This window comes from Dama dama, chromosome 20, assembly GCF_033118175.1.
Source record: "Dama dama isolate Ldn47 chromosome 20, ASM3311817v1, whole genome shotgun sequence".
Taxonomy (NCBI): Eukaryota; Metazoa; Chordata; class Mammalia; order Artiodactyla; family Cervidae; genus Dama; species Dama dama.
The window spans coordinates 71,791,074-71,818,843 of record NC_083700.1 but is presented as its reverse complement, the minus strand read 5'-3'; positions in this window follow the sequence as shown (position 1 = coordinate 71,818,843).

Below are 27,770 nucleotides of genomic sequence, written 5' to 3'. Positions count from 1 at the left end.
TTTGTAACTATAATTTTGCTAGATCTAGAATTCTTGATTGACTGGTTTTTCCCTAAGTACTTTAAATATACTGTTACACTTCTTTCTAGTTTTAACTGTTTTTGAGGAAGAATGCAGTCTTTAATTATATTGTTATTCCCTTATATATGAGTTATTTTTCTGCTTTCAAGATTAACTTTTGTCCTTATTTTTGAGCAGTTTGACTATAATGTGTCTAGGTATAGATCTTTTTGTGTTTATTATTCTTGGAATTCACTTGGGGTTCACAAGTGAACTGAAACTAGTACTCCTGAAACTAGTACATTATTAAAGCAAGTACTCCTGAAATTAGTAAGTTATTAAAGCAAGATGGAAGCATACAAAGTTAACCTACAAAAGTTATTCATTTTCCTATATACCAGCAATGAAAAAATGGAATTTGCAATTCAAGGCATAGTACTAGTTACATTAGCATCCCCCAAAATAAAACCAGTATAAGTCTAAAAAATGTACAAGATCTATCTACAGAAAACTATAAAACTCTGATAAAAAAAAAACCAAAGGAGAACTAAATAAATGGAGAGATATTTCATGTTCATGGATAGCAACACTGGTTGAGATGTCATTTCCTGACCGGATCTAGAGATTCAATGCAACCTCAATCATAATCCTTGTGGGACATTTTATGGATATTTATAAACTCATTTTAAAATTTATGTGGAGAGGTAAAATACCTGAAAGAACCAACAAAAGGTTGAAGAAGAAGAGCACAATTGGAGAACTGATACTATCCCACTCTAAAATTGTAAGGGAAAAATCTTTCTCCTTATTCATTTCTCATCAATTCTTCTGATAACATATGTGTGGGAGTCTGACCCACCAATATATTCTCCAGTTCTTTTAGATACCAACTGACTGTCCTACAGTTAAATTCAATTCTGGTACTACTTAGAGTAAGTAACATATTTCACAGACATCAAAGAAGGAGACCGAGTTCAGTCTCTGGGTTGGGCAGATGGCCTGGAGAAGGGAATGGCTACCCACCCACTCCAGTATTGTTGCCTGGAGAATCCCATGGACAGAAGAGCCTGATGGGTTGCAGTCCATGGGGTCACAAAGAGTTGGAGAGGACTGAGCAAGTAATACTTTCACTTTTTTTTCCCCCATAGTTTAAGAACTCTGTCCCACAGTCTCCCCCTCCCCTCACTAACTTCAGATGCCAATTCACAAGTCTAGTTGTTTCTGACTGACCAGATGTAGATCCAGAATTTCCCATAACCCCCTCCCAAGGTTTGATAATTTGCTAGAATAGTTCATAGAACTCAGAAAGGCAATTTATTTACTATATTACTGGTTTATTTTGAGGGGATGCAGTTCAGGAACAGACATATGAAAGAGACATATAGAATAAATTATATGGGAGGGACATGGACCTTTCATCACATTTTTGGACATGCTACCATTCAAGCTGGTTTTAGAAAAGGCAGAGGAACCAGAGATCAAATTGCCAATATCCGCTGGATCATCGAAAAAGCAAGAGAGTTCCAGAAAAACATCTATTTCTGCTTTATTGACTATGCCAAAGCCTTTGACTGTGTGGATCACAATAAACTGTGGAAAATTCTGAAGGAGATGGGAATACCAGACCACCTGACCTGCCTCTTGAGAAACCTGTATGCAGGTCAGGAAGCAACAGTTAGAACTGGACATGGAACAACAGACTTGTTCCAAATAGGAAAAGGAGTATGTCAAGGCTGTATATTGTCACCCTGCTTATTTAACTTATGTGCAGAGTACATCATGACAGATGCTGGGCTGGATAAAGCACAAGCTAGAATCAAGAATGCCAGGAGAAATATCAATAACCTCAGATTTGCAGATGACACCACCCTTATGGCAGAAAGTGAAGAGGAACTAAAAAGCCTCTTGATGAAAGTGAAAGAGGAGAGTGAGAAAGTTGGCTTAAAGCTTAACATTCAGAAAACTAATTTCATGGGATCTGGTCCCATCACCTCATGGGAAATAGATGGGGAGACAGTGTAAACAGTGTCAGACTTTATTTTTTGGGGCTCCAAAATCACTGCCCATGGTGACTGCAGTCATGAAATTAAAAGACGCTTACTCCTTGGAAGGAAAGTTATGACCAACCTAGACAGCATATTAAAAAACAGAGACATTACTTTGCCAACAAAGGTCCATCTGGTCAAGGCTATGGTTTTTCAAGTGGTCATGTATGGATGTGAGAGTTGGACTGTGAAGAAAGCTGAGCGCTGAAGAATCGATGCTTTTGAACTGTGGTGTTGGAGAAGACTCTTGAGAGTCCCTTGGACTGCAAGGAAATCCAACCAGTCCATCCTGAAGGAGATCAGTCCTGGGTGTTCATTGGAAGGACTGATGGTGAAGCTGAAACTCCAGTACTTTGGCCACCTCATGTGAAGAGTTGACTCATTGGAAAAGACCCTGGTGCTGGGAGGGATTAAGGGCAGGAGGAGAAGGGGACAACAGAAGATGAGATGGCTGGATGGCATCACGGACTCGACGGACATGAGTTTGAGTAAACTCTGGGAGTTGGTGATAGATAGGAGGCCTGGTGTGCTGCGATTCATGGGGTTGCAAAGAGTTGGACATGACTGAGTAACTGAATTGAACCTTTCTGGCACTTCCATTTGTTCACCAGCTTGGAAGTTCTCTGAAAATTGTACTTTAGGAATTTTCTGAACGCTTCATTACATAGGCATGGTTGACTAAACCATTAATTCAACCTCCAGTCTCTCCCCCATCCCTGGACTTCAATTACTTGGGGCTAAAATTTCCAGTCCTCTCATCACATGGTGGTTCCCCTAGAAAGCAGCCTCCCATCCATAGAGATTTCACAAAAGTTATCTCATTGATATAAACTCATGTATGGTAAAATGGTCTTATGAATAACAAAATACATTCCTTTCCCTTTTTTGCTCTTATAACTTAGGAAATTTCAGATTTTAGGAGCTCTAGTATAGAAATTCCAGCTGAGCTATTTAACACCCTAAAAATGATGCTATTGAAGTGTTGCACTCAATATGTCAACAAACTTGGAAAACTCAGCAATGGTCCCAGAACTGGAAAACATCAGTTTTCATTACAATCCCAAAGAAAGACAATGCCAAAGAATGTTCAAGTCCCTGTAGAATTGTGCTCATTTCACACGCGAGCAAGGTAATCCTCAAAATCCTTCAAGCTAGGCTTCATCAGTATGTGAACTGAGAAAGTCCAGCTGTATTATCTGGATTTAGAAAAGGCAGAGAAACCAGAGATCAAATTGACAACATCGCTTGGATCATAGAAAAAGCAAGGGGATTTCAGAAAAAAAAAAAAAAAAATCTGCTTCCTTGACTATGCCAAAGCCTTTGACTGGGTGGATCACAACAGACTGTGGAAAATTTTTAGAGAGATGGGAGTACCAGAGTACCTGACCTGCTTCTTTAGAAACCTATGTATGAAAGTCAAGAAGCAACAGTTAGAACTGCACATGGAAGAATAGATTGGTTCAAAATTGGGAAAGGAGTATGTCAAGGCTGTATATTGTCACCCTGCTTATTTAACTTATATGCAGCAAAATGCCAGCCTGGATGAAGTACAAGCTGGAATCAAGATTGCCAGGATAAATATCAACAACTTCAGATATGCAGATGACACCAACCTTATGGCAGAAGCGAAGAGGAACTAAAGAGCCTCTTGATGAAGGTGAAAGAGGAGAGTGAAAAAGCTGGCTTGAAACTCAATATTCAAAAAACTAAAATCATAACATTTTGTCCTATCACTTCATGGCAAATAGATGGGGAAAGTGTTTCTACTTTTTTAATTTTCTTGAGCTTCAAAATCACTGTAGACTGTGACTGAAATTAAAAGATGCTTGCTCCTTGGAAGAAAAGCTATGACAAACCTAGACATTGTATTAAAAAGCAGAGATATCACTTTGTTGACAAAGGTCTGTCTAGTCAAAGCTATGCTTTTTCTAGCAGTCACATATGGATGTGAGAGCTGGACCATAAAGAAGGCTGAGTGTTGAAGAATTGATGCTTTAGAATTGATGCTGGAGAAGATACTTGAGAGTCCCTTGGACTGCAAGGGGATCAAATCAGTCAATCCTAAAGGAAATCAACCCTGAATATTCATTGGAAGGACAGATACTAAAGCTGAAATTCCAATACTCTTGGCCACTTAATGCAAAGAACTGACTCATTGGGGAAGACTCTGATGCTGTGAAAAGACTGAAGGCAGGAGGAGAAGGGAGCAACAGAGGACAAGATGGTTGGATGGCATCACTGACTCAATGGACATGAGTTTGAGCAAACTCCAGAAGATAGTGAAGGATAGGAAAGCCTGGCATTCTGTAGTCCATGGGTTCACAAAGGATTGGACATGATTTAGTGCCTGAACAACAACACCAAGGACAGAAATGGGAATGAAGGCCAAATATACATTTTTTATTATAAATCACAATATTATAAAGATTAACTATAAAACTGCAGTAACTAAGACAGTGTGGTATTGGTGAAAGTACAGATTAATCAATGGAACAGACTAGAGAACCAAGTTGTTGACCAACCCAAATATAGCAAACTGAGTTTTGACAAAGGGACAAAGACAATCAATTGGAGAAAAGATATTCTCTTCAACAAATGCTACTGAAACGATTCAACATCACATACAAATATGAACCCAGACACTTTTCACAAAAATTATTTAAAAATTCATCATAGACCTAAATGTAAAGCACAAAACTATAACACTCCCAGGAGATAGTATAGGAGAAAATCTAGATGACCTTGTATGGAGGTGATGGCATTTTAGAGAAACCACCAAAAGCATTATCTATAAAAATAATAATTGATAACCTGAACTTCATTAAAATTAAAAGTGTGTGCTTTACTAAAGGATACTATCAGGAGAATGAGGAGATGGGACACAGCATGGGAGAAAATAGCTTCAAAAATATATCTGATAAAGATCTTTTATACAAAACATGTAAGGAACTCAATAATAAGAAAATTAGAAATTTGACAAAAGACCTGAGCAAACACTTCATCAAAGAAGATATACAAATGGAAAATAAGTGTATGAAAAGATATTCCATACCATATATCATTATTGTGATGAAATAAAATTAATATTTTATGGCAATACAGAAAAATTTAAATATGAAATTTTCTCTGCCCATTTGGGCCTCCTTCTTCCCCTTTAGAGTCTATTGTGAATCTGCATTAACCTGACCTCCTTAGGAGGTAACGATTCCTTCTTAATTGTAAAAGTTTGCTTTGTACATGGCGATTTGGATTGTGTGAACTGTCAGTACATTGTGTTTTGATGTAAAACCTCTTATGTCATAAACATTTTTAATTGTACTTTGACCTCCGATGGGTGGAACAGTTCTCAGAGCTTTCTAAAAGACTGTCTCCTGTGTTATAGTCCTCAAGTTGACGTCAATAAAATTTTCCTTCATTCCTAGGTTGACTATTGATTAATTTTTCATCAACATGAGACATGCAAATCAAAACAATGAGATACCACTACATGTTGATTAGAAAGGCCAAAATCCAAAGGACCACAATACAAATGCTGACAAGGATTTAGTATTTATCTGAAAGAGATGAAAATATGTCCACATGCAAAGTCACACATGGATGTTTTTAGCATTTTTATTCATCTTTGGCAAAACAGTAACACCCTCTGTTTATTCTTTAAGTCGTTTTCTCCTAAGATTGCTCAGGATTTGATCTTTATTCAGAAGCCATTTTCTTTATTCTAGTATTGTTTGTCATCTGAAGGCACTGTACAATTTCAAAACTACTAATTCCTGGATCATTTTTGTTTAATGATCCTTCTCTATTTCCAATCACAGTTTACTGCAAAAAATGAAGTAACCAGGTAGTACTTTCAACATTCTACCATGAAATCTTTTTAGCTAGATCACCTAGTAAATTAGATACATTTTGTACTTTCCACATTAGCATAAGCAACAACATTACCACACTTTCTACTGTTAATACTAGAGACCTTTGTCCTTTGATTTCCAATAAAAGCTTTATTATTACCTAAGTTCTCACAATGGCCTCCTGAAAACCATCATACATCTGATACAGTTTATTTAAGGCATTTTATATTTTTACTAATACTCTATTCAAAGATCCTTGCCTCTCCATCCAAATACTAAAATTAGTATTTGCTATCTAGTGTCATATAACAAGTTGTTCCATAATTTAGCAGCTTAAAAACAGCATCAAATATATAAACATTGCTGTATTTTTCAACCAACATTTACACAGAGATTCAAATTGGATCTCTGAGACAGTGTCATCCTACAACTGAAAGATAATATTTAAATCGCCTCTGAGGCAGCTGGATTAACTTTAGTCAGAGAAATATGTATACAGTGGATTATTTCTAGATATATTTTGTCCAACTCTATTCATATGAAGCAGGTTAAAGAAATGAGCAAAGTATAATGTGTATGTTTTTAAGCACAGAAGCTATAAATGAAAGAGAGATTTCATAACTGCAAATGAACTTTTTCAAACTGATAAGTTGTCTATTCTGTTAACATGGATATTAAGTGATTTGCTGATTGAATCTTATTTATATTTATATTACTATTCATATTATATTGCTTTCAGCTGAACAGATGAAAGGAAAGTAAGACTATAAGAAATAGTCTGTTGTTCACTAGAAGAAAAAACAGGAGTTCAACATAGCTTTTGTAATTTTGAATTTGGGTGTGATGAGTGAGGGTAACCATGGGACCGGAGGAAAATGAAATCTCTTAGAAATTGCTTGATATTTTTAGTAATATAAATGATATGCAACTAATTTAATTAAACTTAGAATCATAACAGACCCTATTGAAGAGCTAGTGGAATGCTTTTCTTTTGTGTATCTCCTTACTGCTGAAATGTAGTACATTAAAATGAATAAGAACAATAGATAGATTCAACTGATCAAATCTGCAACTCCATCTGATCGAATGAGAAGATTTTAATTAAAACTGGACTTCATTCAAAAAGGACTATTGTAACAAACTATAATTAAGTTGATTTTTCATAGTGCATAGGTCATACATTCATTTTTTAACTTTAATTCTCCTAGTGTTATATTTTTACCTTTAATATTTCTGTTTGTATATTCATAACAAATTATGAATTTCCTATTTTTCCATATGAGGCATTATTCACTTACTTCAGTGATGATCTGTCTAGAGATATTCCATGTTTAAAACTTTTATAGATCTTTCCTTCCTTCATCATTCTCGTTTTTAGTCACACCAATAAATAAGTAACCACTTCTTGCAGAAATTCTCTGTTATATAACTTTATGCGTAGATATAAAGCAAATGTCAGTGCATTGTATTTCTGTTTTCTTTAATCAAAATTAAAAATGATTAACTAAAAATATAAAAATAGCATAATTGAGAATGAGCAGTACATACACACAACATAATACATGCTGCATATGGAGCTGTTTGAAATACAGAGGACAGTATCTGATATGTATGCATTCACTGCAAGCATTTATGCCTAAGATGTCCCATCACATTCTTATCCAATGACAATGCAGTTGGTTCAAACAAAGACTGATAATTAAAACAGTTTTGTCCAAAGACATACATGAAATAATAATAGCTCTTGGTGACTGGCTAGGTCGAAGGTTAGAACTCCACTGTCTCACAAAGGAAACTGCTGTTTATTCTTTTCTTTCGTCTATTCTCATGCTCTTTTTAAAAGCCTGAGGCCAAATAAAAACCTTTTTATAGCTGTTTTTATTTAATAACTCTGAGTCTTTAATTACTTAAATTTTGAGTCTATAAAATAATATTTATAAAATATATGTATATCATATAATACATGTATGTACTCATTTAATGGTTTTAAGAAAAGAATATTGTCATTTGCTTGGTAATCTCTTATACATGCTCTTAGACACCAATCAGTTTCTTTCAACAATGTTCTGAATTTTGTATTTGTTATTCTCTTCCTTTCCTTTAGTTTTACTATATATTTGTATATTTATACAATATACAATAATGTTTACTTTTTCTTGCCCTTCATATTATAACATAATCATTCTTTGTAAATTTCCTTAAAGCTGACTTCTTTTCCTGCTTAAATTTATGTTTCTAAGATTTATTTATGTTTCAGCATGTAGCAATAGCTTATTGCAGATAGATTCTTTATAGTCTGAGCCACTGGTAAAGAATCTGCCTGCAATGGAGAAGACCCAAGTTTGCTCCCTGGGTTGGAAGGATCCTCCTGGAGAAGGGAAAGGCAACCCAATCCAGTATTCTTGCCTAGAGAATGCCATGGACAGAGGAGCCTGGTGGGCAATAGTCCATGGGGTCACAAAGAGTTGGACACTACTGAGTGAATAGCACACCTTCATAAAACACTTTTGGGCTTCCTTGGTGTTTCAGGCCATAAAGAATCTGCCACAATACAGGAGATCTGGGTTTGATCCTTGGGTCAAGATCACCTGGAGAAAGGAACTGGCAACCCACTCCAGTATTCTTGCCTGGGAAATCTCATGGACAGAGGAGTCCGGTGGGCTACAGTCCATGGCGTTGCAAAGATTCGGATACGACTGAAGCAACTAACACTTCCTTACTCACTAATAATTTATTTTCTCTGCTGCATACCCTTCTAGCATAAGAGTATATCAAAATTTATTGTAATTTTACTCCAATGGGTATTTTGTTTATTTACAATTTTCTTCTATTACAAATAATGTTGCTGTATATTCTTGAACAGTTTCCCTGACATGTGTCCATTAAGTTTCTTTAGGATATATATGTATGTGAAATTATTGCATTATAGAAAATAAGAATACAACAAAATAAGAATAAAATAATGCTGTATTATTTTCTAAAGTGGCTGTACTTTTTAACTTTTGGATATATGTTGGGTAAGAAATGTCAAATCACTAGAGATTTAATTTCTGTTTTCCTGATTGTTAATAAGGTTGAGTATGTTTTAAGTTTATTGACTGTTAAGGTTTCTTCTTCTGTATCATGCCTCTTCAAGTCCCTTTCTTTTTATGCTTGTCTTTTTCTTTTCCTCAATGATTTAAAAATAGTATATTCTACATACAATTTTTTATTTTTTATTATCATCTGTCATTTGAATTTTTATTCTCTTCATAGTAATTTTCTTAAAAGTTTTCATTTTCATTTAGCTAAAATTATTCTTTGCCTTACAAACATGTTTTCTTTAAGAAACCCATTTTTACCCCCAAATTGATTTTTTTAATATTGTTTTCCCAAATTTTACTTTTACTTTTCATATTTAGGGCTTTAATTGTGTGAAATTAATTGTTGCTTTTATGTGGGACAGAAGAGAAACTTGTTTTTTTTTCCATATACACAGATTTACCACAGCACTATTGAATGAATAATCTATTCTTTCCTACTGATGTACAGAAATAATTCTATCATACTCAAGTTTATGTAATTACAAGTTGATTTTCAGTTCTTTGTTGTGTTCAATCAGTAATTTTCTATTCCTGAGTGCAGTACAATGTTTTAATTACTATAAATTTATAGTAAATCTTAACATGCAGAGAAATAAATATCCCCGTTATCTTTGAGTGTCTGTATCATACTTAGCTATTTATTTTTCATATATAATATAAAATAACTAGTTAAAGTCTATACAAGGAGTTATGAATGTGATTAAAATAGTATTGACTCCTTGGGTTAATGTGAAGAAAATTAATCCATGTGATATTGAGTCTCCCATTTATGAACACAGCATGGTTACCATTTAGAGATTGTATTTTATATTTTTAAGTATTATAGGTATAGCAGTCCTAAATGTTTATGCACATAATAGAACTTCAAAATTAATGAATCAAAAATTACTAGAACTAAATTACTAGAGCTAAAACTAAACTAATTTTCCTAGAACTAAAATTACTAAACTAAATTATTTTAGAACTAAACTAAAAATTACTAGAACAAAATACATGAACCAAAAAGTACTAGAAATAATTAGTTCACTAGAACTAAACTAATTAAAGTCCACAGTTATAGTTGAAGATATCAATACCCCTCTCTCAAATTGATACAGCAAATTGATACAAAATATTGTTAAGGATAGAGAAGATTTGAACAACACTTCCTGGTGGCTCAGATGGCAAAGAATCCACCTGCAATGCAGGAGACCTGGGTTCGATCCCTGGGTTGGGAAGATTCCCTGGAGGAGGGCATGGCAACCCACTTCAGCATTCTTGCCTGGAGAATCTCCATGGACAGAGGAGCATGGTGGGCTACAGTCCATGGGGTGGCAAAGAGTCAGACACAACTGAGTGACTAAGCACAGCACATCAACTAATGTGACATATTTTTCATCTTTATTGGACCATAAAACAAATGTCAATAAATTTTCAAAGTATTCAAATCATTCAAATATGTTTTCTGACTACAATGAAATTAAATTTAAAATAAATAATAGTAATATCTTTGGAAAATTCCCCCATATTTGAAAATTGAATAACACACATACAATGGGTCAAAATAGAAATAATTTTGAACTGAATAACAATGAAGACAATGTATCTGAATTGGTTGAGATTTCACTGAACAGTCAGTCAGTCAGTTCAGTCGCTCAGTTGTGTCAAACTCTTTGCAACCCCATGAACGACAGCATGCCAGGCCTCCCTGTCCACCACCAACTCCTGGAGTCTACCCAAACCCATGTCCATTGAGTCGGTGATGTCATCCAACCATGTCATCCTCTGTTGTCCCCCTCTCCTCCCACCATCAAACTTTCCCAGCATCAGGGTCTTTTTCAATGAGTCAGCTCTTCACATCAGGTGGCCAAAGTATTGGAGTTTCAGCTTCAGCATCAGTCCTTCCATGAACACCCAGGACTGATCTCCTTTAGGATGGACTGGTTGGATCTCCTTGCAGTCCAAGGGACTCTCAAGAGTCTTCTCCAACACCACAGTTCAAAAGCATCAATTCTTTGGTGCTCAGCTTTCTTCATAGTCCAACTCTCACATCCATACATAACCACTGGAAAAACCATAGCCTTGACTAGATGGACCTTTGTTGGCAAAGTAATGTCTCTGCTTTTTATTTATTTTATTTTATTTTATTTTTTTTTATTAGTTGGAGGCTAATTAGTTCACAACATTTCAGTGGGTTTTGTCATACATTGACATGAATCAGCCATGGAGTTACATGTATTCCCCATCCCGATCCCCTCTCCCACCTCCCTCTCCACCCGATTCCTCTGGGTCTTCCCAGTGCACCAGGCCCGAGCACTTGTCTCATGCATCCCACCTGGGCTGGTGATCTGTTTCACTATAGATAATATACATGCATGTCTCTGCTTTTTAATATGCCATCTAGGTTGGGCATAACTTTCCTTCTAAGGAGTAAGCATCTTTTAATTTCATGGCTGCAATCACCATCTGCAGTGATTTTAGAGCCCCAAAAAATAAAGTCTGACACTGTTTCCACTGTCTCCCCATCCATTTCCCATGAGGTGATGGGACCAGATGCCATGATCTTAGTTTTCTGAATGCTGAGCTTTAAGCCAAATTTTTCACTCTCCTCTTTCACTTTCATCAAGAGGCTCTTTAGTTCTTCTTCACTTTCTGCCATTAGGGTGGTGTCATCTGCATGTCTGAAATGACTGATATTTCTCCAGGCAATCTTGATTCCAGCTTGTGCTTCCTCCTGTCCAGCATTTCTCACGATGTACTCAGCATATAAGTTAAATAAGTAGGGTGACAATATACAGCCTTGATGTACTCCTTTTCCTATTTGGAACCAGTCTGTTGTTCCATGTCCACTTCTAACTGTTGCTTCCTGACCTGCATACAGGTTTCTCAAGAGGCAGGTCTGGTGGTCTGGTGTTCCCATCTCCTTCAGAATTTTCCACAGTTTATTGTGATCCACACAGTCGAAGTCTTTGGCGTAGTCAATAAAGCAGAAGCAGATGTTTTTCTGGAACTCTCTTGCTTTTTCGATGATCCAGCGGATACTGGCAATTTGATCTCTGGTTCCTCTGCCTTTTCTAAAACCAGCTTGAACATCTGGAAGCTCACGGTTCACATATTGCTGAAGCCTGGCTTGGAGAATTTTAAGCATTACTTTACTAGCGTGTGAGATGAGTGCAATTGTGCAGTAGTTTGAGCATTCTTTGGCATTGCCTTTCTTTGGGATTACAATGAACACTGACCTTTTCCAGTCCTGTGGCCACTGCTGAGTTTTCCAAATTGGCTGGCATATTGAATGCAGCCCTTTCACAGCATCATCTTTCAGGATTTGAAATAGCTCAACTAGAATTCCATCACCTCCACTAGCTTTGTTTGTAGTGATGCTTTCTAAGGCCCACTTGACTTCACATTCCAGGATGTTTGGCTCTAGGTGAGTGATCACACCATCGTGATTATCTGGGTCATAAAGATCTTTTTGTACAGTTCTTCTTTGTATTCTTGCCACCCCTTCTTAATATCTTCTGCTTCTGTTAGGTCCATACCATATCTGTCCTTTATCGAACCCATGTTTGCATGAAATGTTCCCTTGCTATCTCTAACTTTCTTGAAGGTATCTCTAGTCTTTCCCATTCTATTGTTTTCTTCTATTTCTTTGCACTGATCACTGAGGAAGGCTTTCTTATCTCTCCTTGCTGTATTTAAGGGCAAATTTACAGCATTAAACCTAAAGCTACAAAAATTGTAGAAGAAAGCAACACAGAACTCTTGTATACTTGGCTTAGGTAAAGATTTCTGAGCCCATGCCACCAAAATTTGATACATAATATATAAAATGACAAATCAATAAATAGGGCTTCATCCAAATTAAAAATCTAATCTGTGAAAGACACTGCTTAGAATGTAAAGAAAATCCATAGACTGGGAGAAAATATTTTCAAATCAGATAGTTCATAAGGGACTATATCTAGAATATATAGACTGTCTCAAAACTCCAAACTTTCTGGAGATTCCTCAACAAAAAAATAGAACTACTATATTAGCCAGCAATTCTCCACCTGGGCATATATTAAAGAAAATGAAGAAACTAATTCAAAAAAATACATGACCTATGTGTTTATGGCAGTATTATATGTAAAAGCCAAGAATTGGCAGCAAACTAAATGTCCACTACAGATGAATGCATATAGACATGTAGCATGCATGCGCATGCACTCGAACACACACACACACACACACACACACACACATTGGAATATGATTTAGTCACAAAAAAGAGTGGAAAAGACCTTGATGCTGGGAAAGATTGAAGACAAGAGGAGAAGGGGGCAACAGGGAATGAGATGGTTGGATGGTATCATTGACTCAACGGATATGAGTTTGAGCAAACTCTGGGAGATAGTGAAGGACAGGGAAGCCTGGTGTGCTGCAATTCATGGGGTCGCAAAGAGGCAGACACGTCTGAGTGACTGAACAACAAGAACATAAAAAGAAGGAAATTTTGCCATCTGCAGCAACATGGATGGACCTGGAGGGTAGTATGCTTAGTAAAATAAGTCAGATAGAGTAAATCAAATACTGTAATCCCTTATACATAGAAACTAAAAAGTAAAACAAATGAATGAATGTAACAGAACAGAGACTGACTCACAGATATAGAGGATGAACTGGCGGTTACCAGTGGAGAGAGGCAAGATAGGGACTTAACCGGTACAGACTGTATGCTGTGCTTGGTCACTCAGTCATGTTCAATTCTTTGAGACCTTGTGGACTGTGCTCTGCCGGGCTCTTCTGTCCAGGGGATTTTCCTGAAAGAATACTGGAGTGTGTTGCCATTTCCTTTGCCAGGGATTTTCCCGACCCAGGAATTGAACCCTCAGCTCCTGCATTGCAGGCGGATTCTTAACCACTGAATCAACAGGGAAACACAAGCTACTATGTATAAAATAAGTAAGATATAAGAATATATTGTACAGCAAAAAGAATACAGCCTCTATTTATAATAACTTTAAATAGAGTATAATCTATAAAATATTAAATCACTGCTTTGTATACCTGAAACTAATATAATATTGTAAATCAACTATACTTTAATAAAAAACAAAAAACAGCTCCAAAAATATGGACAAAAATTTAAATAGATACTTCAAAGAACATACAGATGAGAAATATAAGGAAACATCATAATCAGTGGTTATATTCCTACACACATTTTAAAATAGCTAATGTGAAGTCTGACCATGTTGATCCTTGGCAAGATTCCCAAGCATCTGGGATATTCATAACTTAATGCTTGAAGTAACAATTACTGAAAAAATATGTTAATATCTATCATTCTAATCAGGATTTTTCTGTTTTATACAATGTGTTTTTCTGTTTTATACAATATTATGTTATTTGGTACATTTACATTTAAATTTCTTATGTAATGTTATATTTTTCTTTTCTAATTAATCTTATCTGAAGGCCTATTTTATCTGATATTAATTGCTATATCAGCTTTTAAAAATTGGTATTTGCTTTGTATTTGTATCCTTTTTCTTTGAGCATGTATATATTCTAGATTTGGGATGTACTTCTGGTAGATAAAATAGAGCAGAATTTTCAAATATGACTAGAAAATTCTCATCTTTTTATGTTAACATTTAATCAACTTTTGGTTTTGGTAATTAATGATTTTAACTTCTAACATCTTATTTTACATTTTTCATTGTTCTGTTTCTATATTGTTTCTTCATTCTTGCCTTAAAATGAATTTATATTTTTCTCCTATCAGTTTCTTTTCTATACTAGATTTTAAGTTATACATTCATATTTTCCATGATTAGTTTAGAAAATTTTAGCATGTAGAATTAGCTTATTGAAATTGGCATATGCTAAATATTTTCATTCTGATTTCAAACAGTACGAGTTTTATAGGACACTTTTAAGTGGCCCAGATGGTAAGGAAACTGCCTTCAATGCAGGAGACCTGCATTCCATCCCTGGGTCAAGAAGATCTCCTAGAGAAAGGAGTGGCAACCCATTCTAATATTCTTTTTTTTTTTTTTTTTATTCCTGGAAGCTGTAAATACATCACATGGCAAAGAGGGATTAAGTCTTCAGATGGAGTTAAGGTTGGTTATTTCATATCAGTTGGTTTTTCATACTTTTTGTCATACCATGAACCAGACTATTTTAGATTTGGAAAAAATAATTACCACAAGTAACATTTCAGTGAAAACCTTTATTTTATTTTATTTTTTTTGAAGAAGTTTTTTTTTTTTTTTTTTTTTCATTTATTTTTATTAGTTGGAGGCCTGGAAAATTCCATGGACAGAGGAGCCTGGCAAGCTAGAGTCCATGGGGTCACAAAGAGTTGGACGTGATTGAACAAAGACTTCCACTTCCACCCTACCTTTTTCATTTGATTAAAAAATAGATAATGTGCATGCATGCCTAGTTGCTTCCGTTGTGTCCAACTCTGCGATCCTTTGAACTGTAGCCCGTCAGCCTCCTCTGTCCATGGTAGTCGCCTACAGAGATGCAACAGATATTCTCACTCCAGATTTGTTCTGAATATTAAGACTAGTGACACTGTGTGAACACCAAAATGGTATGGAAAAGTTCATAATCCTTTAATGAGGCTTGTGGGAAGACTAGGGCAGCCTCTCCATCTGGTTTCAAAATGTTTTGAGGGTCACAGAAGGAAGACTTGATAGGCTTTTATTTTAGGATTGGGACTGGGGCAAAGGTTCCTGTGTGCTGGCCTGGATTTCTGTGATTTGAACTTGCTGGTACCAAAGGAAGGAACAAATGGGCTTTCTTATCATCTTGTCCAATTTTGGGACATGTGGGGAAAAGAGACTGGTGGGGCTTGAAAGTCGTGAGCAGTCAAGCATCAAAAATAGAGTCAAACTCTGTGTTACAATTTATTCCTGATATTTGACTAATGACTAAAATGTGCCGTTTTATTTAATTGAATTTGACCTCCACTAAGTAAGATATTAAGAAGCTTTATGAGGCCTGTAGCCTGAAACTGGTAACAGTGTTGGAAGTTATGTTGAATACTTTGTTCAAGAGCCCAGGATTGTATATTCTAAGAATTGAAATGGGTGTCTGGGTCACTGTCAATCATGTTTGGAATCTCTGGAGGGGATAAGTGATATCTTAGTGAGGCCTTGTACTATGGTCTTAGCACAGGCAGGGACATTTATGACCTTGATCTATATTTTGCATGTATGTGAAATAAGAGATACCTAAAGCCCTTTCTTCCAAAGGCAAATCTTGAATAAGGAATTGTTGCTGTTGTTGACTGGATGACACTCAGAAGTTGGTAAAATTGTACAAATGAGGCAGACTGTTGGCCAGGGTATCCTATGTTAAGATGGCTGACTGGCATTCAGCTGGTTTTGCTGACTCTTGGTTCCTTTCTGGATGTAGAACATGAAGTTAAAGGATAAAAAGCAGCATCTCTCCCACAATCTCGGTCTCATGTGTGGTGGCTCTTCTATCCCTCTTATGTAAACTCCCTTTGGTGCTCACTCTTGATACCAAAGAGCTCTTTGGGAGTCTAAAGGGTGAAGAAGAAGTTGACTTCCTCTGTCATTGTGTCATTTGGCAAGGGATTGAGGACAGGACAATACTTTCTCCTCCCACCTTCTCTCTCACTCTTACAGGTGTGATAAACCTTCCTTCTTGTAGAAGGAAGACTTCTATATCTCTGCTGAGTTCATGGGGTACTTGTTTCCATGGCCCAATGCATTATGGGCAGCTGGGTATGAAGCTTCCTGAGGTCCTGAAAGCTGCCATAGACTCAGGTCCTGAAGAGCCTCTGCTTTCAGGAGAACTCAGCGTGCAGCCACTTTAATGGATATGATATATTGCCAGTAAGGGCAATTTCTTGTACCAGAAGCCAGTGGGCAACTTATGAGCATCATGGTTGGAATAGGGACTCTAAGAAAAATGAAAGGAGGATGCTAAAGTCCCTAGAATGAAGGAGTCTTTGGGGTACACTAATGGAAGTGCCTATTATATTGTAATTTAGACAGATCCTAGAGCCTTTTGTTGTAGGATGTTCTATTTATAGTGAGCTGATTTGTGCGTAACAGTAAGATCTGTAAATGAGGAATATGTTGTCTCCAGAACCCCAAGCATAAAAGATCTTAACTGTGCTTTAACATCATGGGTACTGAGAAGGTCCATAGCTATTTCTTGATAGTGTCAGAGGTGGAGCAGCTCTAAATTCATCAAATAATTTTCAGAAATTTAACTAAAGTTGGGAGGACTTGTAATATGTATGGAACAATGGCCCATGTTATTTTTGTGAACTCCTTGGTGAGTATTTATATGTTCTGAATTAATGTATCAAATGAATCTCCTTGGAGAAGGATGTTATCAGTGTGATGACATAACTTGTATTTCTGGAGAAATTTGGATACAGTTAAGATTGTACCTGCAAAGATTATGTACAATCACAAGGATGTTGAGGTAGCCCACGAGTAACCAGATAAGATATAGCATTGTGTCCCTTAGAAGATGAAAGCAAACTTCATTTGAGGGGTTATTGAAGCAGACACTGAAAATATTAGCCAAATATTACTGCAAATTATTTGCCACTTGCTGGTTGGATGGGGTCAGTACTTTTGATAATACTGAGTATGGGGGGATGCTTAATTGGTGTGACTACAGCATTAACATTACATTAATCCACTATGAGGTGCCATTCACTCTTTGCAGGTTTATAAGCAGGGCTGTTAATAGGGAAACAGTGGCAATACTCACCCCTTCTTTAAGTAGGTTTTTTATAATGGGTTTCAATCCTTGAAGCCCCTATTTTAATTTATATTGGGCTGTATGAACTATTTTATCTTGGGGAAAGGTCCTTAGGGTCTCATTTTATCAATCCAATTTTAAGTGCCAAAGACTTAATTTAATTTTAATTTATTGCTCATTGATTCAGAGCAGCCATGACCACTATGGGATACTTTAGAAAATTGGGCACAATGACTATAGGGAATTGAGGCAAAGTAGTTCCAGTGGCTAAGGTAAGGCATACCTGTTTATCCTCTATTTTATGTTCAGTAACTCCCATAATGTTATAGGGGTACCTTGTTTAAATTTAGTGGGATCTCTAGGAATAACTTTAATTTCAGTCTCCATAATGATGAAGGCCACAAAGTTTTGCCAATTGATTAATTTCAGCAGATATTAAAGTTAATTTAGAACCTGTTATAGAGGCAAAATGCAAATCAGCGCCCTTTTATCTTTTTCCTGCATAAATCCTTTTAGTGAAATTGGGGTTTTCAATTGGGACAGATTTTGAACCTCTGTTTTCATTTTTTTCACCCTATATTCAGGTTTTTTATCTTGCCTTTTTTGATGGCTACTAGTTGTATATATTTCAGCAAGGAGAGGGGTGTCCTCTCTATACTTCTCATATTTATGTTTCTCCTTCCAGAGAGCCCATGGGGTCACAAAGAGTTGGACATGACTGAGCAACTGAACTGAACTTCCAGAGAGCCTCAAATCAATATTGTTAGAGTTAGGAAACTTCACCAATGTAAGGTCAGTGGCTGTTGCACAGGGATGCTGTGCTCCTTATATCCCTGAGGATCAGGATCTTTATTGTGACAGAAGCATAGCTAGTAGGCAGTAACAGTGGTATGCTGTAAGATCCTAGTGAGCCATGTTGGGCTTCCCAGGTGATGCAGTGGTAAAGAATCCACCTGCCAATGCAGGTGATGCAGATTTGATCCCTGGGTTGGGAAGATTCCTTGGAGTAGGAAATAGCAACCCATTCCAGTATTCTTGCCTGAAAAATCCCTTTACAGAGGAGCCTGGTAGGCTAAGTTCATGGGATTGCAAAGAGTTGGACATGACTAAGTGACTGAGGACAGCACAGCACAGTGAGGCATTTACTTTTAGTAGTATAACCTCAGCATGCTACACTGTAATTGTTCTTCTACATGAGCCGTCGTCCAGTGGGCTTACATAGTGCACAGGGCATCAGTCTTTCCCTTGAACATTCTATAGGAAGAACGTGAAGTCGCTCAGTTGTTTCCAGCTCTTTCTGACCCCATGGACTGTAGCCTACTGGGCTCCTTAGTCCATGAGATTTTCCAGGCAAGAAAACTGGAGTGGGTTGCCATTTCCTTCTCCAGGAGATCTTCCTGATCCAGGAATTGAACCCAGGTCTCCCACATTGTAGGCAGACGCTTTACCATCTGAGCCACCAGGGAAGTCTGAACATTCTATAGAAAGGGACAAATGCCTGGTTGATGAGCTTCCCTGGTGGGGCAGCAGTAAAGAATCCATCTGTTGATGCAGGTTCGATTCCTGGGATGGGATTCCTGGGTTTGTCCTGTCTCTAAGCAAAAACTTCCAAATTAGGTTTGTATAGTGCATTGAAAGTTTGTGTCTTCCCAAAATTCATGTGTTAAAGCCCCAACCCTCATTTGTGACTATATTTAGAAATAAGGCATTTATAGGAGCTAATTAAGATAAAATGAGGTCATGAAGGTGGAGCCCTGATCCCAAAGATTGGTGTCCTTATAAAGAGCTACTGCAGAGCTTACTTTCTCTCTCTCTCTCTCTCTCTCTCTCTCTCCTCAAGCGAGGACACAATGAAAAGATAGCCATCTGCAGTCCAGGAACCAAATTGGCTGGCACATTGATCTTGGACTTCCCATACTCCAGAACTGTGAAAAATAAATTTCTGTTGCTTGAGTCTGTGACATTTTGTTATGGCAGCTTGATCTAACTGAGCCAATTGGTTAAATCTAAACAGAGGCTTAGTAGGATTTTATAAGTGCAGCGCAAACCAGCACAGCTTTAAGCATAAACTTGCCAGCATCGCTATAAGCAATATAAACACTCACCCCAGATTTAGTTCAGATGTTGAGACTGATGATGCCACATATGCCCCCAAGAAGATGTGAATCAGTTTATCACTCACATGATGAAACTTTCTGAAGAGAGCAGAGTATGCTCTGAGGATGATCTAAAAATGTCCCAAAGGAGCAGAGAAAAAAAAGACTGACTAGGCTTTTATTGTGAATAAGGGCTGGAGCTGCATAGTTTGAACTTCATGCTGATACCAAAGGAGAGAGTTATCTGGGCTTTCTTAGCTTACACAGATGTGGGACTTGAAAGCCATTAACAGACAAACATAAAGAAGAGAGTCAGACTCTTTCTTACTGATGTTTTAATCATCTAATTCTTGCCTTATTTTCTCTCTCTGCTGGTTTGAGCTTTGTTTTTATTTCTCTTGCTTGGGGTTCATGGAGCTTCTAAGGTCTGTATATTTGATGTCTTTGTCAGTTCAGGACCGTCTTGGCCATTATGTCTTCCAGTATTGCTGCTGCCTCATTCTCTCCTCTCATTCTGAAACTCAGTATTGTCACACATTAGACTCTTCACATCTTCTAACCTCCCTTTCACATTTCTAATCATGTTATCCATGCATCGCCCATACTATCTGATGATCACTATTCAAACTCAGTTATATCTACTTTCCTGTAAATATATTGATTTTTTAATGTAACAAATATAGTTTCCTTTTGTAGAAATTTTAATTATTACTTTAAACCTAATTAGTCACCTTTTAAAGTTTCATTGCCAATCTTTGCCTTTCAACACCTTTCATTTATTTAGACTCTGATAATTATAGTATCAGAACTCTTTCTAGGTATTTTGCAATGTGACTTTATCACCTGTCTCTCACTCATAGTACTTTGTCTTCTTTCCACGTTTGACTGTGAACTTATATGTTTTGGAAGTATATCTGTGAAAATCTTTTGAGTTCTAGGAGGAAAATGGGGTTTCTCTAGAGTACACTAGAATTTGCTTCTTCCTGGAACCTGGGGTATTAATCTAGGGTTACTATATTAAATTCTTCACATGAAATTTTTTTGGTTCATGTAGTATGAATTTTCATGCCAAATCCACTTTGAGGAAATGTTTTTGGGTTAGCAATTCTCAAATAAGATATTTTCTCCTGACTATTTAGTATCAAAATTCAAGGCAAACAACTTTTCTTACAGTATTCTTGAGTAAGGATTGATTTATTTTAACTTCACTCCTGTAATGAAGTAGCAGACCCACAGGCTTTGTTTACTGTTCTCAAGGCTCCCAGTGGCCTTAAAGATTACAGTTTAAGTTCATCTCATTCATCAAATGACCTCAAGACAAAAGCTGAATAAAGTACTCAGAAAGTTATCTTGGTTATGTTGACTGGAAAAAAGAAAGCATAATATGAGAGTTGTGAGTTGTTTAACTTGGGGCAAGAGAAGGACTATAGCCCAGGAGAGAAAATCTCAGATAACTCTAAGGTACTGATTCCAAAGAGGCAAGGAGAAAAGCAGTATTATATGTTAGTGAAGGGGGCATACCTGGAGTCAAGGACACATTTTCACAGAGGCTTGCTGCTAGTCATGAAGAACAGATATCATCATTAATGATTTTAATGTTTTTCTAGATATGAGAGGATGCAAGAATTTGGGTTCATAAAATCTTCTCCTGAAAATATCTATCTGAAAGGTCTGTTCTGCCAGTTTTTCCCAGAGCACAGAGTGCCTCATTCCTGATCTCTACCCTGAACTCCTTTCAGGGTACATTGAAGATCAGTGAATGCGGTGGCTAGTGAGCTAATCCTTATAGGGACAGATGGCAGGTGCCATTTTTAGTTGGCAGTTCCTTCCTTTGCTACATTTTTGGTACAATTGTACTTAATGCTCTTTTAAGTTTATTTAAGTGAATTTAAGTGAATTTTAAGTGAATTTTTTGATGTTCAGTTGTTTTGAGTGGAATCAGTCACTATGCTTCATTTACTTTGCATTTTTATGAGTATTGTTATTATTATTTGCAGTTCTCATAAACAACATCAAGAAGCTATTTTGAGAGAATGAGCTTTTTATTTTATTTTATTTATTTTTTTTGTGAATGAACTTTTTAAAACCCTGGCTATGTTAATTTGGGCCTTCTTTTTGCTTATAAACTATTCTTTAGGAGGGAGAAGATCTAGTTCTAAGTGTCTGGGAAATGATTCTTACAGAATGAACATGTGGTAGTTAGTTTTTGTTATTTTTAAAAATTCACTTTAACAGTTGATTTTAGACATATTCTACTACATTCTACTACATTAAAAAGTGATGATTGTTTCTTTAAAAATGAAGTACTCTTCACCTTCAGTATTTCATATTTATGGAATTGTTTTTGTTTGAGATGTAAATGGATAATAGGATGTTCTTCTCCTTATCACAGAAGATGCAGTGATATAGAAACTTAATCTCATACAGTCTATGTACATGTAAAAAATATATCATATATGGAGGATATTATGTTGAGAAAAAGCAATAAATATGCCCTCTCCTCTCACATTTATGTCTTTTGTAATGCCCTCATACAACGATGCTGGGCTTGGTCATATCAGAGTTTTGGTCAATGATACAGTTGCCAAAGTGATGCAGAAAGAGATTTGACATGTATATGGACCTCTGCATGGAGGCTTTTCCTCTTAAAATTCTCCCTTCTGGAACTTAGGATCCGTTGTATAAATTAGTCCTAGCTCTCCTGCTGGAGAGAGGTCTTGTGATGAAGCCCTGGAGGATGCAATATCACATGAAGTGCTGACAACAATGACAGTAACTGAGTTGACTGGAGTAGTCAACTCCAAGGACCAAATAAGTAATAAGAAAAGCATCCTTGAACCTTCTAGCCCAACTTGTCTAGTTGAACGCAACCTCGGAGTGACTGCAGTGGACCCATATTGAGCAGAAAAATAATCCAGTCAACTTCAGAAGCATGGAAATCATACATTCTTGTTGTTCTAAGTCATTAACCTTTGAAATGGCTTGTTATTCTAGCAAAAACAGATACAAAACAACATGTAAGATGTTTAATTCAGACCTGTTTACTGGCAAATCTTGGTTTCCCCTGTAAAAGTATTACACTAGAAGCCAAAATCAGTATGTATTTCCTTCATTCTATAGCATACTCTTTATTTCCAAAGTACTTGCAAATCTTTATTAAAGTACTCATTTAAGACCTTTCACATGCCATTGCTCTTTCACTGAAACACCTTATTTGGAATGAAATCATTTGGCAGAACTCAAATAATTCTATTATTACTTTGATTTATTTTAAGTGAAATGCTACGTAAATGTTTTCTTTAACGTCTAAGAGCCATTGTTATAGGATTTATAGTCTATATTGATTAATAACTCTAGGCTGTGTTTCATGTCCTTTAATGAAATTTTGACCTTATTTGCTCTCAAAAGTTGTAATTCTGTTGAATGGTTTCTCAGATGCTTGAGGAGTCATACTGGGCAATATTGGCTGTACTTCACAGTGTGCAACATTATATTGTATGTATGTTTTACTACTGAGTGATTTTATTTTGTAGTCTTGCTAGTACCATCATATAATTAAATTGTAAGCTCATGTGGTACAAAGGTCAGACACATTAAATGTACAAAAGCAAATGCTATGTGCATTTAGGATTCTACTTTTTGGACACACACTGCAATCAGCATAAGAAAAGAAACAAATCATGTATGTTACAGTTGAAATTTCTAATTTTTGGAATAAGGTCTCACAGTGTGCATGCTAAGTTGCTTCAGTGGTGTCCAACTCCGTGTGACCCTATGGACTGTAGCCAGCCAGACTCCTCTGTCCATGGGATGCTCCAGGCAAGAATAATGGAGTGGATTGCCATTCCCTTCTCCAGGGGATCTTCCCATCCCAAAGACGGAGCCCACACCTCCTATGGTTCTTGCATTGCAGGTGTATTCTTTACTGCTGAGCCCTACCAGGAAGCCCAAGGTTTTGCAGCATCCTGTTGTAAAAAAACCTACAGAAATTCTTTTCAAATATGCCTCCATTTACTTGGAATACTCATCGAGAACACACATTCCTATTCTTGCTAGATATTTTTAACCTGGTTATGAATAAGACTGATCACTCTAGTTTTTGGTTGCTTTTTTTCTGCTTAACAATTTCTCTTTTAAAATACATGTTGATTTTTGCTTTGTGGCTGCTTTCACAGTTGAAATATACTACAGCTTTCTTTCTGATGACCATAAATTTGGAAGATTGTAGCTGGTCTATTCTTTGTATTTTAGTTTTTGATTAAGTGGGCCCAATAATTTCAAACTGTTTCTAAAAGTGTTTTTTAAACTTCAAGGGAACACGTTTGCATTACTAACTCTATTTATTCGATTTTACCCTTTGCCATGAAGATTCAATGGAAATAAAGGATTATTCAGTCTTGGGCAGTACTATTATTTCAGAGACCACCAGGATATTAATATAAATAATTCTTAGTAAAATAGTGTTTCAGTTATTCTTTGAGAACATTCTGGATTATATTTAAATAGGGCACGTACTAATTTGATAAGATAACTAAATCATTCATCTGTTGCCTTTCAGCAATATAGAATAGCATTTAGATGTTATTTATCCATTTATTTAGAATGTGAGAATTACCATAGAGTAGATACATATCTTAAAGCTTCATTTCTTTACCTGATAATTGATATCTTCTACCGTTGGTCTTTCTAACTGATGAATCCATAAAGAGGCTTCCTGATGTTAAATTCTATATCTATATCCATATATGTGTTCATTTGTAAAGAGTGTCCAAAGTTTTTATCAGTTTCTCAGAACTTCATAATTGCAAAAATGTTATGAACTTGATTATTTATCTCAGGCTTTCCAACCGTGGGGCTTCCCTGGTGTCTCAGATGGTAAAGAATCTGCCAGCAATGCAGAATTCGATTCCTGGGTTGGGAAGATCCCCTAGAGAAGGCCATGGCAACCCATTCCAGTATTCTTGCCTGGAGAATCCCCATGGACAGAGTCTGGCAGGCTACAGTCCATGGTGTCACAGAGTCAGATGTGACTGAGTGACTAAGCGCATCCATCTCAGGCTTTCCCACCTAGATGGGGACACTTTCTCTGATGAAGGATGTAATTTCTTTATATTCTCAGAGTAAGCGTAAATATGTTTCATATTGTTTTCTTTCACAATTTCTGGTTTTAGTCCTTAGTATCAATGAGAAAAAAAAATCAAATCAAATTATAATATTCTAGTCTTTCAAATAATTAAAAATAACTATTTTGATTATTCTTATTTATGCTTAGATAATTTGTAAATGATAAAAACTGAATTGCACAAAGTTGTTCATAATATTTCTTTATGTATTTAAAACTAAACTGCAACATTTTCATAGTCAAAGCTGCATGATACTGGCACAAAAACAGAAATGTAAATCAATGGAACAGAAATGAGAGCTCAGAAATGAATTAATACTTATATGGTTGTTTAATCTATGACAAAGGAAGTGAGTCTATACACTGGGAAAAAGACTGTATCTTCAATAAATGGAGTTGGGAAAATTGGACAGCTACATGCAAAAGAACCAAACTGATTTACCTTCTCATACCACATGCAAAAATAAACTCAAAATGGTTTTAAGACTTAAATGTAAAACCTGAAGTCGTAAGAATCCTAGAAGAATACATGGACTGTAAACTCTTCAACATCCCTCTTAGCAATACTTATCAGGATGTATCTCCTCAGGCAAGTAAAGCAAAAGCAAAAATAAACAAATGGGACTATATCAAACTAAAAAGCTTTTGTGCAGCAAAGGAATCTATCAAAAAATGAAAAGACCACCTACTGAATGGGAGAACATTTTTGCAAACAATGTGTCTGATAAAGGGTTAATATTCAAAATGTACAGCGAACTCAGGAAATTGAAACAAACAACCTGATTAAAAAATGAGTAGAGGACCTGAAAAGGCATTTTTCCAAAGAAGACATATACTGACCAACAGAAACATGAAAAAATGCTCAATCTTACTAATTATCAGGGAAATGCAAACCAAAACCACAATGACATATTACCTCACACCTGTCAGAATGACTATTATTAGGAAAACAACAAATAATAAGTGTTGTTGAGGGTGTGGAGGAAAGAGAATCCTGGTGCAGTGTTGGTGGGAATGTAAATTGGTACAGCCACTATGGAAAACAGTATGGAGATTCCTCTAAAAATTAAAAATAGAACTACCATATGGTCTAGCAATTCTTCTGGGTATTTTTCCAAACAAAACAAAAACACTAATTCGTAAAGATACGGGCTCACCTATCTTCATAGCAGCACTATTTACAATAGCCAAGATATGGAAACAATCTACGTGTTCGTTGATAGATGACTGGATGAAGAAGACGTGTTATTTGTATATGAACACACACACATACATAGGCTTCCGTGGTGACTCAGTGGAAAGAAACTGCCTGCCAGTGCAGGGATGCAGGTTTTGACCCCTGGGTCAGGAAGATCCCTTGGAGATGGAAATGGCAATCTACTCCAGTATTCTTGCCTGGGAAATCCCATGGATGGAGGAGCCTGGTGGGCCACAGTCCACCGTGTCACAGAGTCAGACATGACTTAGTGGCTAACCAACAGCAACCACACGCAGTGGAATATTACTCAGGCATAAAAATGAAATCTTGCCATTTGTGACAACACTGATGAACTTAAAGGTTATTATGCTAGATGAAATGTCAAGCAGAGAAAGACAAGTACTGATGACTTAATTTTTACATGGAACCTAAAAGACAAAAGAACAAGCAACAAAAGAGAAACAGATTCATAGATACAAAGAAAAAATAAGTGGTTTCCAAAGGAAAGAGGGCTGAGAAGGTGATTGAAATAGGTGCAAGAGATTAAGAGGTACAAGATCCCAATTAAAAAATAAATAGTTAACAGGATGAAATGTACAGCATGGTGAATAGAGTAAATAAAACTGCAATATTTTTGTATGGTGACATGATAACTAGACTTACCATGGTGTTCATTTTGTAATGTGTAGGAATATCAAATCATGTTGTGCACCTGGAACTAAATAGTGTTGTTGGTCAATTACACTTCATTTTAAAAATATTTCTTTAGTTTTTTTTTATGTCCATAAGATTTTTAGTGATGTTCTTTTTTTGTCTAAGCTCCTAATATTGTTTTACTTAATGACTTTTATTTGTCTTAATTATTCTCATCAAGATTTTATCAAATTTATTAGACTTTTCAACAAATCAACATTTGGCTTTATTGATCTTTTCTATTTTCTATAAATATTCTGTTATATTAATTTCTGATGTCTTTAATATTATATTTTTCTATTATCTTTGTGCTTAATTTGTTCTTATTTAAACTTTTTGAGCTAGAGAATTAGATCATTGATTTTTAGGCCTTTTAAAAATTCATTTTAAAAAATAAAAATAAAAATGCATTTTAAGGCTACAAATATTCATATAAGAATAGTTTAATCTGTATACTAGAAGCCTTGGTCTTTCATATTTTTATTATTATCAGTTATCATACTGTGTGCTTCATTATAAATGAAGTTTAAAAACAGGCATGAGTTATCAATCAGTATTTTAGAAGTCAGAATGATCATTTAACTTTGGGAAAGATGGCATGGTAATGATTGAGAATCATCTGTGTGGCATTTCTGGGGTTCAGTTCAGTTCAGTCTCTCAGTCGTATCTGACTCTGCGATCCCATGGACTGCAGCACGCCAGGCCTCTCTGTCCACTGCCAGCTCCCACAGTTTATTCAAACTCATGTCCTTTGAGTCAGTGATGCCATCCAACCATTTCATCCTCTGTCGTCCCCTTCTCCTCCTGCCTTCAGTCTTTCCCAGCATCAGGGTCTTTTCCAATGAGTCAGTTCTTTGCATTAGGTGGCCAAATTATTGAAGTTTCAGCTTCAGCATCAGTCCTTCCAATGATTATTCAGGACTGATTTCCTTTAGGATGGACTGATTGGATCTTCTTG